At 35.9% G+C, this 19,642-nt stretch overlaps 1 protein-coding gene across 15 annotated transcripts in view; it reads right to left on the bottom strand.

Moving 5' to 3' along the window:
- ERC1 (ELKS/RAB6-interacting/CAST family member 1) overlaps positions 1-19,642 on the bottom strand; it is a 558,286-nt gene that overhangs the window by 213,518 nt on the left and 325,126 nt on the right. The window contains exon 17 of one of the 15 annotated variants that reach the window (XR_006604246.1): positions 3,179-3,277. The exons of the other annotated variants lie outside the window; for them this stretch is intronic. The gene's annotated coding sequence lies outside the window, so the exon portion shown is untranslated. The remainder of the gene's footprint in view (positions 1-3,178; positions 3,278-19,642) is intronic. 15 annotated transcript variants of the gene reach the window in all.

Here is a 19,642-nt window from a genome sequence, read left to right as displayed (position 1 = left end):
CTCAAAGCATTAAAATACAGAAACTGCTTCCATCATTGGTTCTAAAAGGATTAGTACTGCTGAACATGATATGGAAAGAAATAATCCCTTATTTGTAGGAATATGCTATTAATGTGGGAGTGATTCTTAGTCTTTTATTTTATTAGCAAAAAAGGAGAGATGTGCTTAATACATATAGTTGGAGGCAGTGAGTTCAATAAACTTATGGAATAGAAGTAGGAAATGTTTAAGGAAGATAAATATTTATTATACAAATAGCCAAGAGTTACTTATAAAAGCTTCTAAAGCAACTGCATGCTTTCCCAGTGTATCACCTAAAACCTCAGGTAAAAGATACTCTATTTGAAGTGCCCACAGAGAACACTCACGAGGAAGAGAATACACTTTAGAGGTCTCAAGTTTCTAGGAATGAAGCTGCTTCCCCTTTAAATTATACTCTGAAGTGAAACTGATAATTCAAAGCAGAAGCAGCATTTTCTATACTGAGGATTCAATGTATAACTGATTAAATAAAAGCCATCATTGACAATCGGGTTCCACTGTGTTTATGTGACCAGACGGCTGCTACTTTTACAACAGAAACCTGTCTCATATGAGAATATGTAGCAAAAGAAATTTAAGCTTGAGATAAAGTTACATATATTTACAGCAAAGTGAAGGTAATTGTTTCATATTAAGTGCTAGAGGAAAAAAGACTGAGAAAATAGTAATAAATTTAGCTTGGTAACAGCAGGAGTAAAAGGCAATCAAATATAGTCAATAATTCTTATTTGTGGTAGTTAACAATGTATAAAGTAGCTACAGTAACTGAATTAGCAAATACCAAACTTCTGTTCCTAAGGACAATACCGTTGGGTAAGCCTCTGCTACAACATTTTCATCAACCAATCAATACATAACTGTATTTTATGTGTGTTCTTGTTCAATGTATCTTATTAAATATATGTTATTGATTCGTTAACACTGAACTCATCACTAACAGCCCTGTATCTCATGCCTGAATGGAGGTTCACTAACACACATATTTTCTCCATAAGGTCCATCACAGCTTTTGTGTCTTAGGAACACTAATGCAAAAATGTGAAAAGTGGCAAAAAAAAAAAAAAGAAAAGAAAAGAAAAGGATACTGTTTGGCTTGGGAGCTAAAACAAGAAGGTAAAACATCACCTTGTTCAACCTCAGCTAGTGACGGGCATGTAGGGTGAGTCAAAAAGTTTCGCCATTCTGTCCATGTCCACAAATGACTCTGAAAGTGTCACGAGTATTGATTTTAGAGTTACAAGGGAATTTCAGAAAGTAGGTGAATTTGCAGAATCCATGAATAATGAGGGTTGATTGTACTTGTTTCTCAAATTTATTAAATGAAAACAAACCTTAATTTTCTATTCCGTTAGTCAATCCTAATTCCTCTTAGAGTGACTATGATCTGAAAGGGGCAACCATTTCACTTTTAGTGAAGTTTTCACTTTTAGTTTAGAAAATACGCAGGGTAGCTGCACATCAAGAAACTAAATGGACAGCAAAATACCTATTTACTATGCTTCAATCACATCACCATAAATTCCTGAATAAGAATATGTAAATAAACCTGTGGGTAAAATCAATGAAGACTAAGTTTATGAATGGATTCAAGATACTGGAATTTGTAATCTATCTTTACATCCTCAAATTATAATCCATGATAAGGATTCTCTCTTGCCAATTGTAAAGTAGATTCATTCCTTGTGGATTCTTGAGATGGAAAGTCTCAGAAAGGGTTAGGTTTGATTCCCTGTCATCTGTATTTTTCCAGCAACTTTAACAGCTTGACTGTATATATGAACATTCTACCACTGATTTCATGTAGACAACTTTGTCTCTAAGACTCAACAAAAATGTGCTCAATAGTCAGGGAAGAAGCGGAAGAATTTACTAAGTAGAGATATGGAGAAGTGGCATCTTAATAAATTCCTAAAATTTTTAAAAGAGATATGAGTTTGCTTTCCTATTACAAAGGCTTATGAGTGAACACAGCTACAAAAAGGAGCCTGAGAAATAAAGGGCAAATTTAAAAAAAAAAAAATACCATTCTAAGAAGGGCAATGGGTATTGTCTGTTGTGTTACAACAGCAGAGTAACTTCCTGCTCCCTCTCTCCATTCTTTCAAGAACATTTATATGCCATGGAATGTGCTAGCAATGTGCTAGAAATTACAAAGATAAAAACAATATATGGCCTTGATAAATTCAAGATCTATACGGAAGAGACTATAGGTAAAGAGGCAAATAAAATATAATGTGTTTTATCTGTAATATCTCCAAACTGCAAACAACCCAAATTTCTAATCTATGGTTCAATTGACAAATTGCTGTATAGTCATGGTCTAGAATCTACATAGCAATGAGAATAAATGAACTCAAACTACATGTAGGTGTAGCAGAAAGCAAGAAAGTGATCATGAAGATCTAAACATACCATATTAAGAAAAGTATTTTTGTGTGGGAGGAATATGAGGAGAGAGGAAACAGAGACACTGAAGAATTTTATGTCGAAGATTCACCATACCCAAACGATATGCCAAGCATTATGGCAGGCAATATGAAGCATGTATTACAATGAGACAAGATCACTTAGGAGGTAATTAAGGAAATTCAAGCAAAAATCGTCACGAAGGTACAAATTATAGTAGTGACAGTTGTGTTTAAAAGAAGAGGACAAGAGGGGTGGCTGGGTGGCTCAGTGAGTTAAGCCTCTGCCTTTGGCTCAGGTCATGATCTCAGGGTCCTGGAATCAAGCCCTGCATTGGGCTCTCTGCTCAGCGGGAGCCTGCTTACCCCTCTCCTGCACCCCCAGCTCCCGCCTGCCTCTCTGCCTACTTGTGATAAATAAAAATCTCTTAAAAAAAAAAAAAAGAGTCTGTCTTCTCTCTTTAAAAAACAAAACAACAAAACAATCTCTTTAGTGTTAGCCACACCTTTCAGCTACATAAAAAAAATTCTGAAATAGAAATTGTAAAAGTTACCCCAAAATATTTTTGAATGTTCTATAAAAGTAGTTTTTCCATATCATATAAGTAGAATGGGATACAAACAGAACATTGCAGACCTACTGTATAATTGTATATGTTGTAGTCTACATGGAGATACTATATTTATAGAAAAGGCAGCTTATGGACAGGCTGACTTTATAAGAAAAATACCTGAAAATCACTGAGGTGTTACAGTATCTTCAAAGGCTTAGAAATGCTGGTCACCAGAAGAAGAACACAGTAATATCCATCAATTTAGTGCTGCTCTATCTATAGTAAAACAAATGAAATAATATAAAATACCAGAATGTTCTTCATTTGAAAATGAAAGTATTATTAAATGAAACTGTTTTCAGTAAGACAGAATGCAATGTGTGTGTCGGTCTGTATATGTTACATGTTTAGATATTTCAGTAGATTTAGCAAAGGTGATCTAAAGACTTATGGGAAAAATAGGTAGCAAGTTAACTCTAGAGTATGTTACAGTGCTTGAGTATGCTTGACTATGAATTCTTGTAACATTTCAAAGTCTAGAGAATAATTAGATTAATATCCTACCGAGTCAATTTAAATCACTTAAAATCATGTTCTATTCTCTTAAGCAGTAGATATAAAAAGAGGGACTTTCATTGCTACACATTTAGTAGTGTTAGTAAGTAATTTATCTTTTATAATTGCTGGCCATCCAAAGTGGCAGAGAGGGGGCTGGGTAATCTGAAGCACTGCAAAGCAAACTGATACAGAGGAAATAGATGAAAATTAGTGTACAGGATACAAAATTTTAGGAAGAGAGAGAGAAAAAAAAAAAAAAGAATTGCATTTAAGACCTCTTTAATTCTTTGGAGTTAAAAGACTTTTGCCCAAGGTGTACAAACCTCTAGGGATAAACTTGTCAGCAGTCTTCTCTAATTTGACATCATTTTTTTTAAAGATTTTATTTGTCAGAGAGAAAGAGACAGAGAGAGCACAGCAGGGGTAATGGCAGGCAGAGGGAGAAGCAGGCTCCCTGCTGAGCAAGGAGCCTAATGCAGCACTTGATCTCAGGACCCTGGGATTATAACCTGAGCCAAAGGCAGACACTTAACTGACTGAACTACCCAGGCACCCCTGTAACTTGACATCTTTGATAAGAAAAAAGTTTTATGAAGTCTTTGAGGTACAGATGATTTAGAAGTAAAACGTAGTGTAGTAAATTTGGAAGAAACATGAGACACTTAAATATACTGTAGTAATGTACTTGTTATTTTATTTATTTTCTAATATTTTTATTTTTTTAAGTGATCTCTACACCAAACGTTAGCCTTTAACTCACAACCCTGAGATCAAGAGTCATATGCTCTACAAAAAGCTGATATTCTTTTGTGTACATACACATTACTAATTTAAAATTTCTTCACAGAATTTCCAAGGAGCTATCACTAGCTAAATTTTAGTGGCTTTTAAATACATCCCATTTACACACACACACACCAATGCAAGACTTCAACATATACACCTGATAACATATGAACCTGGCTTAAGGACCGCTTGTATCAGTCATAGCTTCTGAGTAAATGTTTTACTCAGTGAAGCTCTGTAACAGCTCTTCTATGTGTGCATGTATGTGTGTATACTGATAAGTATTAGTTTCAAACTCGTGATCATTTTCTCACTGTCTGGTAACATAAGAGAAGTCACTGTCACAAAAATCAGGCCAGGAAAAAGGACTCCTTCCTGATAAACCAAATGGTTCACCTCTGCCTCTATAGTCACATGTACATAAAATGGAACAGATAACAGATCTTGTGATTAAATTTCATCCCTTTAAAACATTACCTCTCAGGATTTCATTTTACAGGAATAACTCTGGCAGAAAGAATGAAAAAAATCTAAAAGAACTTACAATTACTATTTACTTACATGTGTCAAACACTGGCCACTATGTATATGCTTTCCCATACAATTTCTTATTTCAGTCTTCTAACTCTACATGACAGCATTTACCAGTTTCATACACATACATGAGGAAACTGAGATCCAGAGTGAAATAAATCCTGAAAGTCATGCAGTGCATGTTAAATTTAGTTTTAACTTGAAAGCTCAGGATTTTATCAGAACATTAAGGAAACACTTAAAATATCATATAGGTAATATGCTCTCACTGTTAAAATTTTAAAAAATTATTTAAAATTATGTGTATGTACACAGAGTGAAAAATATCCCTCTAACTCTTGTCCATCCTTTTGTCCTCCACTGATCCAAAAAATTATAGTGTGTGTGTGTGTGAGAGAGAGAGAGAGAGAGAGAGATCATATGTACATTCCTCCACCTCCCTCTTTTCAACCATTGGCAGCATATTATGCACACTGTTTTCCATTTTCCTTTTTTCATTTAATAATAACTAGAATTTCAGTTGCATATGCCATCTAACCCTACAACTCCACTTCTGGGGCTTTAATCCTACAGATATACCTGCATACATGCAAAATACCTTTTGTACAGGGTTATTTATATCTTTATACAAATTCTGTATTATTATAACCCAATTACTATTTTGTAGCATTGTATATAAAATAGCTAAGTATTAGAAGTGACTTCAATTCCCAAAAATGGAGAACTGAATATAGTGCCATGGAATACCATCCTACTGGAGGAGAAAGACTAATGATATGGAAAGATATTCCAAATATAAAAACAGGTCAGCAAAAATTTAAAAGATAATGTAGAGTACGCCCAACAGTGTGAGGAAATACACACTCTCGTACACAGCTGATGAAAGCATATGTGGGAGAGCCTTTTTTGTTGAGAACAATTTAACAACAGGTACCAAAATAAAATATGCAATATGCTTTGACTCAACAATTCCATTAAAAAAAATCTACTCTACAGAGAGATGCTTACATGTGAAAAGATGCATAACATTCCCTGCACTTTGGGTACAATACTGAAAAACTGGAAATAATCCAAATGGCCTTCAGCAGAGAAATAATTTTAAAAAATAGTATAACATGCATGTAATGGGACACTAGCCAGTTGTTAAACAGAAGAGAGCAGATCTTTACTCTGACATTAGAAAATAACCGTCTACGGCCATACCACCCTGAACGCGCCCGATCTCGTCTGATCTCGGAAGCTAAGCTGGGTCGGGCCTGGTTAGTACTTGGATGGGAGAAAATAACCATGACATATTCTTCAGTTAAAATACATTTTAAAATACATTGCAGAACAATGTAACTAACATTTCATTTATGTACATAAAATCAGAAAAACAAATGTAAAATAAAATGAAACAAGAACTGTACCCCCACCACAAACACATAAACAGACACACAAGTATCCTATATGTTTTCCCTTTTCTACTGAACAAAGATTTGCTATTTTGAAAATGAAAACTTATTGTAGTTAAGTAAAGACACGCAGAATTTAAACAAGCCAAGAACATCTTTGTAGTGGCCAAAAGTTTAAATGCAAGAATCAAATTATTAAAATTTCAAGCCATTTTCCAATGATAAAGCTCAATTTGTGATGTTTCAGTGGTGATTTGAAAATGTCATAAATGAAGACAAAACCTGAAATAATACCTCGTTATTATAAAATCCAAGTGATACTTTTAGTAACGTAAGTTTATGGGACTAACTAGCTGTAAGTATGCATGGATGCTAGTTGGTAAATTACTTGAGAGGAGAGAACAGGTATCCCATACAGCATCTAAGACTGTCCTGCACACACAAAGGGCTTAGAACATAAATGGACAAAAAAAAAAAAAAAAAAGTTAAGAAATAGAAATTCTGTAATACAAAAACCCAGTCTGAGTCATGTAATAACAGGCAATCAATCATTTGTTTTGGGGCTTTTGAACCAGTAACCAGGTAAGAGATGGAATAAATGATTTAATTTTTTCTTTTCCGGATGTGAAGCAAAGCAGGGAGCTAACCAATAAAGACTCAATGCTATCCTTAAAGCACACATGCCGAACTATCCCCATATATAATATAAACGATATGGAATAAATTAACATCAAAATTGTTTCTTAAGTTATAATCTTAGTATAACTGGCTAATATCACTGTTGACTTTCTAAAATAGGCAAAACAGACATTAACTTGATACTAAGGGATGAAAAATAAAGAAAATAATCACTGTGGAATAGAAAATAGCAGAAACAGTAAGACAGCAATCATAAAGCAAGCATCAGTAAGTTCAAAAGTCAGAAACATAGAAGAAATGTGAGCTTAAACTTCTCTTCTTTGGGAATTTTCATCCTTTTGGATGGGAAGGACATATTCTGACACTTAATTACTCTCACAGAGGAAATGCTTTTCTATAAGTTCTTTTTTAAAATTACAAAGAGCTGAGAATTACACAGTAAATTTTTGGCAGTTAACCTTGGAGAGACTGTTGCTTAGAGCTGTTACACCCAAACACTAAGCTTCTCAGCAAACAGGGCCTGCCGCGGCCCATAAACTGATCTCTGTGGAGGGCCCCACTGAGAGACCCACATGTTCTACGGCTAGTGCCAACACCCTTTTCAATACTCCGAAGGTTCACTGGCAACTCTGCATAAATTGCCAGTTTCTCTTGGCTCCAGAGACAGCTTCACCTGCAGGGTTTCATTTTTCTGTTTGACACCTTAATGTTGATTTTCCTAGATACTACAAAAGAGCCCTCTCCAGTGCTTCTCACACAATTACACAATCACTCCATTGTAACTCGGGAGAGGATTAATGATTGGGTTTTACTTGATTGTAGTTTTGATTAATCCCAACTTTGTTTAATTTGTGACCTTTGCTGGAATCCCAAGGGCTGGGAATTAGAAAATGCACACTGTACCACTGTACTCTGAGTAGTCTGAGCTTGCCAATTTATTTCATGCCTCATTAGCCACAAAAGCTATGAAATTTTAGTCCAAAACAGCTTCACATTTTTTCAGGGTATGGGTACAAAATTCTGTAAGCTTTTCATTCTGATTTAAATAGAGTAAGCCAATAATTAAGTCTATCCTGATTATACCCATAGGGTCTCAATTCCAACTGGCAAGTATCTCAGTAAAACATCAAACCTAGGCAAGTCATATCATGATGTAGCTGTCTTGACTTCCCAAGGATTGGAATTAGTTTTTGTGAGGGTTGAAAAAAATTAAGTTTTAGCATATAAAAAATTAAAATATCTGTTGATCAAGTTGTCCTCAAAATTCAAAACAAATCTATATGAAAAAATTTAACCCAATTTGTATTAAATCTTGATGATATTACATCATAGAAAAGGTGCTGTAGGTTTTCCTTATTTATCACTAGAAAATCCGGTATTTATAACATTTTAATAAATAATTTATACTACACAGCACTCTGTATAAAAACTTTCTCTTTTGAGGTTCACAGAAACAACAGATTATTTGTAAGAAATTATAGAAGATGTCCTTTTTATGATACTCAATTCTGCTAGTTGATTAATTTTAAAAAAGCTGACTATAGCATGGAAAAATTGCACATATAAATGTATACCATGTTACCAATTCTTGTTGCAGGTGAGGTCCAAAGCTCACCATATGACCCACTGACTTCAACTGTGCATTGTCTTTCTTGTACCCTGTCTAGGTCGTTTTCTTAAAGTAGGACTAGAATTTAGAGATTTTTGAAAGCAATTTCAGCCTAAAACATCTTCAGATTTAAAAAATTCCTCCAGGGCGACAGGGTGGCTCAGTGGGTTAAGCCGCTGCCTTCCGTTCAGGTCATGATCTCAGGGTCCTGGGATCGAGTCCCACATCGGGCTATCTGCTCAGTGGGGAGCCTGCTTCCTCCTCTCTCTCTCTGCCTGCCTCTCTGCCTACTTGTGATTTCTCTCTGTCAAATAAATAAATAAAAATATTAAAAAAAAAGTCCTTTCTTTTAAAAATAAATAAATAAATAAATAAAATAAAAAATTCCTCCAATATTAAGGGGCACCTGGGTGGCTCAGTTTTTAAGGTCATGATCCTGGAGTTTAGGATTGAGTCCTGTGACGAGCTCCCTATTCAGCAAGGAGTCTGCTTCTCCCTCTGACCCTCCCCCCTTTCATGCTCTCTCTTTCTCAAGTAAATAAATTTTTTTTTAAATTCCCCCAATATTTAATAACTATCTTTTCACCTCATTCAACAATGATTTTTAAATGACTTCCTTGTATCCTCTTCTCATAACATCAACTTTCAGCTTCAGTTTCATAAAAATATTTGGTCTTACAAATGTCATTAGTTTCATCAATCATAAAAATACGTATTTTACTTATTCTTGATATTGTAATTAACAATATAATTATATTTTTGATATATATATTGAAAACAAACATAACTTATAGCAATCATACAACTCAAAAGATTAACTGAAATGGACAGGGTATATTTGAGAGTGGTATACTAGATGTTCTAGCATTCTTTTTTTTGCTTTTAAAGATTTTATTAATTTATTTGACAGAGATCACAAGTAGCAGAGAGGCAGGGAGAGAGAGAGGGAGAAGCAGGCTCCCCACTGAGCAGAGAGCCCAGTGCGGGGCTCGATCCCAGGATCCTGGGATCACAATCTGAGCCAAAGGCAGAGGCTTTCACCTACTGAGCCACCCTGGTGCCCCTAGATGTTCTAGCATTCTATTAGGATCTTTAACACAGTAAAAATAAAGCCTCAATTAATCTAACAAGTATGTTAAGGGTTAAGGAGAAACTGATCAGAAGGGCTTCTTATATAGCCTCAGAGTGCCCATCAAAATAAAAAAGATGTTTACCATTTAAACTGTGTATCTGCCGATTTGGATGCCTTTAATTTCCTTTTGTTTGATTGCTGAGGCTAGGATCTCTAGTACTATGTTGAATAGCAGTGGTGATAATGGACATCCCTGCCGTGTTCCTGACCTTAGCGGAAAAGCTTTCAGTTTTTCTCCATTGAGAATGATATTTGCGGTGGGTTTTTCATAGATGGTTTTGATGATATTGAGGTATGTGCCCTCTATCCCTACACTTTGAAGAGTTTTGATCAGGAAGGGATGCTGTACTTTGTCAAATGCTTTTTCAGCATCTATTGAGAGTATCATATGTTCTTGTTCTTTCTTTTATTGATGTGTTGTATCACATTGACTGATTTGCGGATGTTGAACCAACCTTGCAGCCCTGGAATAAATCCCACTTGGTCGTGGTGAATAATTTTTTAATGTACTGTTGAATCCTATTGGCTAGTATTTTGTTGAGTATTTTTGCATCTGTGTTCATCAAGGATATTGGTCTATAGCTCTCTTTTTTGGTGGGATCCTTGTCTGGTTTTGGGATCAAGGTGATGCTGGCCTCATAAAATGAGTTTGGAAGTTTTCCTTCCATTTCTATTTTTTGGAACAGTTTCAGGAGAATAGGAATTAGTTCTTCTTTAAATGTTTGGTAGAATTCCCCTGGGAAGCCGTCTGGCCCTGGGCTTTTGTTTGTTTGGAGATTTTTAATGACTGTTTCAATCTCCTTACTGGTTATGGGTCTGTTCAGGCTTTCTATTTCTTCCTGGTTCAGTTGTGGTAGTTTATATGTATCTAGGAATGCATCCATTTCTTCCAGATTGTCAAATTTATTGGCATAGAGTTCCTCATAGTATGTTCTTATAATAGTTTGTATTTCTTTGGTGTTAGTTGTGATCTCTCCTTCATTCATTTACAATTGCACCCAAAACCATAAGATACCTAGGAATAAACCTAACCAAAGAGACACAGAATCTATACTCAGAAAACTATAAAATACTCATGAAAGAAATTGAGGAAGACACAAAGAAATGGAAAAATGTTCCATGCTCCTGGATTGGAAGAATAAATATTGTGAAAATGTATATGCTACCTAAAGCAATCTACACATTTAATACAATTCCTATCAAAGTACCATTCATCTTTTTCAAAGAAATGGAACAAATAATGCTAAAATTTATATGGAACCAGAAAAGACCTCGAATAGCCAAAGGGATATTGAAAAAGAAAGCCAACGTTGGTGGCATCACAATTCTGGACTTCAAGCTCTATTACAAAGCTGTCATCATCAAGACAACATGGTACTCGCACAAAAACAGACACATAGATCAATAGAACAGAATAGAGAGCCCAGAAATAGACCCTCAACTCTACAGTCAACTAATCTTCGACAAAGCAGCAAAGAATGTCCAATGGAAAAAAGACAGCCTCTTCAATAAATGGTGCTGGGAAAATTGGACAGCCACATGCAGAAAAATGAAATTGGACCACTTCCTTACACCACACACAAAAATAGACTCAAAATGGATGAAGGACCTCAATGTGCGAAAGGAATCCATCAAAATCCTTGAGGAGAACACAGGCAGCAACCTCTTCGACCTCAGCCGCAGCAACATCCTCCTAGGAACAACTCAAAAGGCAAGGGAAGCAAGGGCAAAAATGAACTATTGGGATTTCATCAAGATCAAAAGCTTTTGCCCAGCAAAGGAAACAGTTAACAAAATCAAAAGACAACTGACAGAATGGGAGAAGATATTTGCAAACGACATATCAGATAAAGGACTGGTGTCCAGAATCTATAAAGAACTTAGCAAACTCAACACCCAAAGAACAAATAATCCAATCAAGAAATGGGCAGAGGACATGAACAGACATTTCTGCAAAGAAGACATCCAGATGGCCAACAGACACATGAAAAAGTGCTCCATATCACTCGGCATCAGGGAAATACAAATCAAAACCACAATGAGATATCACCTCACACCAGTCAGAATGGCTAAAATCAACAAGTCAGGAAATGACCGATGCTGGTGAGGATGCGGAGAAAGGGGAACCCTCCTACACTGTTGGTGGGAATGCAAGCTGGTGCAGCCACTCTGGAAAACAGCATGGAGGTTCCTCAAAATCTTGAAAATAGAACTGCCCTATGACCCAGCAATTGCACTATTGGGTATTTACCCTAAAGATACAAACGTAGTGATCCAAAGGGGCACGTGCACCCGAATGTTTATAGCAGCAATGTCCACAATAGCCAAACTATGGAAAGAACCTAGATGTCCATCAACAGATGAATGGATCAAGAAGATGTGGTATATATACACAATGGAATACTATGCAGCCATCAAAAGAAATGAAATCTTGCCATTTGCAACAACATGGATGGAACTAGAGTGTATCATGCTTAGCGAAATAAGTCAAGCAGAGAAAGACAACTATCATATGATCTCCCTGATATGAGGAAATGGTGATGCAACATGGGGGCTTAAGTGGGTAGGAGAAGAATCAATGAAACAAGATGGGATTGGGAGGGAGACAGAGCATAAGTGACTCTTAATTTCACAAAACAAACTGAGGGTTGCTGGGGGGAGGAGGTTAGGGAGAATGGGGTGGGATTTTGGACATTGAGGAGGGTATGTGCTTTGGTGAGTGCTGTGAAGTGTGTAAACCTGGTGATTCACAGACCTGTACCCCTGGGGATAAAAATATATGTTTATAAAAAAATTAAAAATTAAACATCTGAAAAGAAGAAAAAATAAACTGTGTATCTGTGTTTCTAGATAATACAATTATTATCAATTTTATCAAGTGATGAGAGGTAGGAGCCATGACTCACTTGCCTTTCTGTAAATTCCATTACACCATCTGTCTCTTATCTTTGCCTGTCTCTCAATGTACCAAATCTAGAATGTAAATGTATAGAATATTGTGAAGGTAGAACAGCACTAGAAAAGGAAAAATCTTCACTTATTATTTATATATATATATATATATATATATATTCTTATTGTAATGGGGTATTATCTCTGCTACATGTTTAAGAAAGGCATCTCTTAAATTAGATATTCTTTTTTCATAAGTGAGGCTTAATATTTTTTTTAAGTAGTTCTGCTGGACAAATGCATTTCCATTTTTGTGAGCTGATTATTTATATCTTTGGCCTCCTTTTCTATTAGGACCAATGTTGCCATCTCATAGATGAAGAAAACAGAGGCCCTGACAGGTTAACCTCCTCAAGGCTCTATAGCGAATTAATAATATCCCTAAAGTTAAAATCTGGGTGTCTTTCTAACATTATAGGTGTATGTATAGGAAGTACTGCGGAAATTCTGATCAGCAGTAAGCGTAGCGTGTAGGCTCAGGACATGCTCTAGCCCACGACCACCAGCACAAACAAGGAAACAAAAAATGTTTTTAAAATCACATTTGTTATTTTTGGAAAAAAAAAAAAAAACCTGAAACAGTAATGGATACATCAGAACATTTTTGGTCCTCTTTACACATATCTTATTCAAGTGATAATAAAGTTTGAATTACATATAGAAGGCAAATAGTTTTGTTTTGTTTTGTTTTGTTTTTTGTTTTTCTCGCTGAGTAGCTTAGAGCCTCCAAATGCCTGACTCTGGTTGGTCTCTGGAGTTATTTTTCCGAACAAGAGACTTTGGCAGACACTATTAGTTACCTATTCAATACCTATTCCATTACCTGTGTTTTCTTTTACTTTTTCTATTTTAAAAAAGATTTTATGTATTTGATAGATAGAAGGAGAGAGCGAGCAGGGAGGGACAGGTGGGAAGGAATAAAGAACCTGAAACAGACTCCACACCAAGTGGTGAGCCTGGTGTGGGGCTTGACCCTCCAACCTAGACATCATGACCTGAGCCCAAACCCAGAGTCAGACACTTAACCAACAGTCACCCAGGTGCCCCTCCATTTTCCTTGTTTTCTAATGGAATCTAGGCTTTGAATCACAGTGTCCCTCACCAACTAAAACAAGCACCTTTGTCAGTAAGAAATAAAAGGAAATCTAGTGGTTCAGTCTTTAATGAAAGAGTTAGACTATTTGGGCAAACACCTTTTGCCCCTTGTATGTGTCTTTGTCTGTAATACTCATGCAAATCTGTAGTACCCAGCCATTTTGCAGGCATAAGGAGAAAAGCCATGTACTAAAGAATAGTGAAAAAAAAAAACCAAAAAACAATGAGCCCAGACCCTCTGGTATCATAGAACCAAGCAAGTTGTACTAGACTGCCTTCCTCTGTATTTCTTGTTAGGTGAGAAAAATAAAACCTTATCCTATTAATATTTTCTTACACTTTTTTTTTTTTTGGAATAGGGGCATCATTTGGATTTTAATTAAAAACGAAAACAATACTAAATTATATGAGAGTATCCTGTCAAAGTTGACTACTGAGAAAAGTCATTCTAGCATTTACATGTCAGATAAATTTACATGTCAGTTTAAAGTTAAGAAAAGAGTTAGGAAGACAGGTTGCAGTTATTCAGGGATAACACACTAAATGCTAAAATGCAAGTGGCTGCAGAAACAGAAAAGGTATGAAATCTAAGAGACTTTGCAAGAAAATATCTCAAAACAAATCCAACTCATGTGAAAAAATGGAACGATTCACAAATACGGTAGATGATTCAAGCCTAAAAATAAATGTAATTTAAGAAAGAGAATTATTTTAGGAGTGAGGAAAGAATCAACCAAAGTCAATATATAAATGTTTGTGGGTTACAAGCAAACATCCTCCCCCCACCCCCAACTGTTTTTTTCCCTATAACCTTTCATGTTTAAGGCCAGGGTTCAAGTTCAAGGTACTGAAAGTATATTCAGCAGTATACTAAAATTTTACTAAAAACTCCATATGGGGTGTGTGGTTATACTCCTGATTACAAATAAAGAGCCCCACTTATTCCTGTTATGGATTAAATAATACAAACTGTAGCCACGGACAGGAGAAAATACACTGCTAAGAGAAGAAAATATGCTATCCAACTCCTGAACTGAGATGCAAAAAACAAAATTAAGTTCTTGGGGAAAAAAAGGTACATAGTTTTCAAACAATGCAATTATATATTTTGGGAAGCATAAATAATACTTGGCTTAGTTTTCCATAGTACAAATTCAATCATATAAGCCAATGGAAAAGTTTTAAATTACTCGGACTTAATCAAACGCCATTCCATTCAACTGTTGAAAACACTTAGTTTTTGCTATATATCTCCACAGTAAAAAGGAAAGCATGGCTAGTTCAAGTGAAATAGCCAGAAGAATAATTGGTAACTCTGTACAAGAAAGCAATTGCTCTTTTTTCAGTAAAAAAAAAAAAAAAAAAAAAAAAATAGTGTTTGTGAATTTTCTGCCATGGATAACAACCATTTCTAGGAATTTCTGGTCTAAAATAAGATCATATATAAATTAATAACCACTGTCACATTAGACTTAGAACCACAATAATCTGCTATCCAGTATGTAGCTGAGAGCAGTAACTTAAAGGATCTAAATTCATTCCAAATAAAACCAAATACTTTTCACTGTGTTTCTTTCTTTCTCTTTGAAAGATTTTATTTATTTGACAGAGAGAAAGAGAGAGAGGGGACACAAACAAGTGGAGCAGGAGAGGGAGAAGCAGGCTTCCCACAGAGCAGGGAGCTAGATGCAGGGCTCAATCCCAGGACCCTGGGATCATGACCTGAGCGGAAGGCAGATGCTTAACGACTGAGCCAACCCAGAGCTCCTCATTGTGTTTCTTAAAGAACAAAGTCTCAGTGGAATAAAGGGGAAGGAAATAATAAGAAACTATTCAAAAACAGTATATCTGGGGCGCCTGGGTGGCTCAGTGGGTTAAAGCCTCTGCCTTCAGCTCAGGTCATGGTCCCGGGGTCCTGGGATTGAGCCCTGCATCGGGCTGTCTGCTCAGCAGGGAGCCTGCTGACCCCACCCCCACCACCATGCCTGCCTCTCTGCCTACTTGTGATCTCTGTCTGTCAAATAAATAAATAAATCCTTAAAACAAAAAACCCCAAAAAACCCCACAGTGTATCCGTAAGACACCACATTAAATCAAAATTATAAAATTTCATATTAAGGATGGAGCAGAAAATTAAAATTAAGTAAATTATGTGGATTTATGTGTAAAATTTATGTGTAAAATCCTTGACTATGCTAAAAGATCGTGCATGATGTAAGTCCTGCCATCTTCACATATCTTGGATACTTTTACCCCATTCTCTATACTTAACAATACTAGTTTCTTTCAGATCTTTGAATAAACTAAGCTTTTTACCACCACTGGACCTCTGCTGATGTTGATTCTTCTGCTTGGAATATTCTTCTCTTCTAATCCCTTACTGGCCTCCTTAGTCATATGGCACTCCTACTCATCCCCCAGTTCGTTTTTATCTAAATCTTTAGAAATGTAATTATTTTCTTCATTTTACCGAGATACTGGTATGCAATGTATGTAAGTTTAAGGTGTATTACATGATGATTTGATGTGTGTGTGTGTGTATATGTGTGTGCATACACACACACTTTAAAATTACCACAAAAAGGTTAGCTAATATCTTCATTTCATCAGAATGATGATTTTTATTTTTGACAGAAACATTTAAGACATACTCTCTTTAACAACTTTCAAGTACATAACACAGCATTGTAAATTACACTCACCAAGCTGTGTCTTAGATGCTTGAAACTTACTCATTCTATAGCTGGAAGGTTATACCCCTGTACCAAAACAAAGCCCAAGTCCCTGGCAAACATGATTCTATTCTCATTTCTATGAGTTCAGCTTTTTTAGATCCCACAAAAAAGTAAGAATATACAGCATTTGCCTTTCTCTGTCTTATTTCCTCAAGGTCCATCTACATGGTCATAAAAGAATTTCCTTTTCTATGGCCGAATATTTTACTGTATATACAACACTTTTTCTATATCTATATCTATATCTATATCTATATATTGTATATACAACACTTTTTCTGTATCTGTTCATCCATTGATGGACATATTAGTTGTTTTCCATGTCTTAAATAACACTGCAATGAATACGAGGGTACAGATACCTCTTTGAAATAATGTCATTTCCTTCAGATACATACAAATAAGTGAGACTGATGATGATATAGCAGTTCTATTTTTAATATTTTGGGGAATCTCCATAGTGCTTTCTCTAGTGGCTGTACCAATTTACATTCTTATCCACAGTACAAAAGGGTTCACTTTTCTCCACACTTGTGAACACTCATTACGGCTTCTCTTTTTGTTAACAACCACTTTAGTAAATGTGAGGTAGTATCTCATTGTGGTTTTTATTTCCACTTTCCTGATGATTAGTAAGGTTGAACATCTTTTCACGTACCTGTTGGCCATCTGTACATCTTCGGAAAATGTTTACTTCAACTCCTTTGCCATTTAAAAAATCAGATTCTTTGTTATTGTTTTGCTGTACAGTTATATGAATTCCTGTATATTTTGGATATTAAGACCTTATTAGATAGATGGTTTGCAATATTGTCTCCTATTTTGTAGGCTGAGCTTTCATTTTGCTGATTGTCTCCTTAGCCATAAAAAAGCTTTTTATGTTGATGTAGTCTCAATTGTTTTTTTTTTTTTTTTTGCTTTTGTTGCCTGAAATTTTGCTGTCACATTAAAAAAAAAAAAAAATCATTGGGGCACCTGGGTGGCTCAGTGGGTTAAAGCCTCTACCTTTGGCTCGGGTCATGATCCCAGGGTCCTCGGATCAAGCCCCACATCAGGCTCTCTGCTCGGTAGGGAGCCTGCTTCCTCCTCTCTCTCTCTCTGCCTGCCTCTCTGCCTACTTGTGATCTCTATCTGTCAAATAAAATAAATAAAATCTAAAAAAAAAAAAAAATCATTGCCAAGGCTAAAGCCAAGGATTCCCTCCCAACCCCACCTCATTTCCTACTAGTAGTTTTACACTTTGCAGTTTCAAAGTCTTTAATTCATTTTGAATTAATTTTTGTGTATGGCATAGGATAGATGTCCAAATTCATTCTTTTGCATGAGAATATCCAGTTTTCCCAACCACATTTACTGAAGTAACTACCCTTTCCGACTAGATATTCCTGGATCCCTTGTCAAAATACTAGCTGATTGTATGTGCAGGGGTTTATTTTTGGGATCTCAATTCTGTTCCACTGTTATATGTGTCCACTTTTACACAAGTACCATAGTGTTTTGATTACTATAGCTTGACAATGATGTCTGGAGCCAGGAATTGTGAGGCATACAGTGTTGTTTTTGTTTCTTGGGAGCTTTGGCTATCTGGGAACTTTTGCAGTTTCATTGGAATTTCAGGATTGTTTTTGCTATTTCTGTGAAAAATGCTATTCTAATCTTAACACGGATTACACTGAACCTATAGACGGCTTTGGGTAATATGGACATTTAAACAGTACTAATTTCTTCAAATCCATGAAAATGGGGTATCTTTCCAGTTATTTGTCTTCTTCAAATTCTTTCATCAATGACATAATTGTTATTATAGAGATCTTTCACCTCCTTGGTTAAATTTATTTCCAGGTATTTCATTATTTTTGATGCTATTATTAATGGGATTGTGGGTTTTTTTTTGTTTTTGTTTTTGTTTTTTCAGAGAGTATACCGTTAGCATACAGAAACATAACTGACTTGTTTTATCGATTTTTATCCTGAAATTTTAAGGAATTTGTTTTAGAGTTCCTTTTTTTTAAGATTTACTAAAAAAATTTAGGGGTGCCTGGGTGGCTCAGTGGGTTAAAGCCTCTGCCTTCAGCTCAGGTCATGATCTCAGGGACCTGGGATGGAGCCCCGCATCGGGAGATCTGCTCAGCAGGGAGCCTGCTTCCTTCTCTCTCTCTCTGCCTGCTTCTCTATTTGTGATCTCTGTCACTGTCAAATAAATAAATAAAATCGTTAAAAAATTGTTTTAACGATTTTATTTATTTGAGAGAGTGAGAGAGACGGGGGGACATGTGAGGGGGTAGGGTCAGAGGGAGAAGCAGACTCCCCACTGAGCAGGGAGCCCAAGGCGGGACTTGATCCTGGAACTCCAGGATCATGACCTGAGCGAAAGGCAGTTGCTTAACCAACTGAGCCACCCAGGCTCTATTTTATAGTTCTAACAAAGTTTTAGTGTAATCTTTAGGGTTTTCTTTCTTTCTTTTAAGATTTTATTTGTTTATTTGACAGACAGAAATCACAAGTAGGCAGAGAGGCAGTCAGAGAGAGAGGGGGTGGCAGGCTCCCTGCTGAGCAGAGAGCCTGATGCAGGGCTAGATCCCAGGACCCTGAGATCATGACCTGAGCTGAAGGCAGAGGCTTAACCCACTGAGCCACCCAGACGCCCCTCTTTAGGGTTTTCTATATATAAGATCACATCATCTGCAAACAGAGACCAGGTAACTTCTCACTTTCTGATTCAGATACCTTTAATTATTTATTCTTGTCTGATTATTTTGGCTGGGACTTCTAGAACTATGTTGACTATGAGTGCTGTGAGTAGGGATACTTGTCTTTTTCCCAATTCAACTGGGAAATCTTTCAACTTTTCACCATTCAGCATGATACTGACTGTGGGTTTGGCATATATAGTCTTTATTATGTTGTGGTAGATTCCTTCTATATCCAATAGGTTGAGAAGTTTTATCATGAAAGGATGCTGAAGTTTGTCAAAAGCTTCTTCTGCATCTATTGAGATGATAATGTGATTTTCTTTACAAATGTGTTATGACATAGATTTGCATATGTTGTTAAACTCAATTTTTGTTGAATATTTTTATATCTATGTTTACATCAGAGATATTGAACTGTAATTTTTTTCTTTCTTTTTTGGACTGTAACTTTCTTTTCCTGTGGTGTTCTTATCTGATTTTGGTACCAGGAAATACTGGCTTTATAAAATGAATT

Source organism: Mustela putorius, unplaced genomic scaffold, assembly GCF_011764305.1.
Source record: "Mustela putorius furo isolate JIRA1106 unplaced genomic scaffold, ASM1176430v1.1 tig00003988_pilon_pilon_pilon, whole genome shotgun sequence".
In the NCBI taxonomy this organism is placed as follows: domain Eukaryota; kingdom Metazoa; phylum Chordata; class Mammalia; order Carnivora; family Mustelidae; genus Mustela; species Mustela putorius.
Note: the sequence above shows the minus strand (reverse complement) of the source record. Positions and strands in the feature narration are given on the sequence as shown.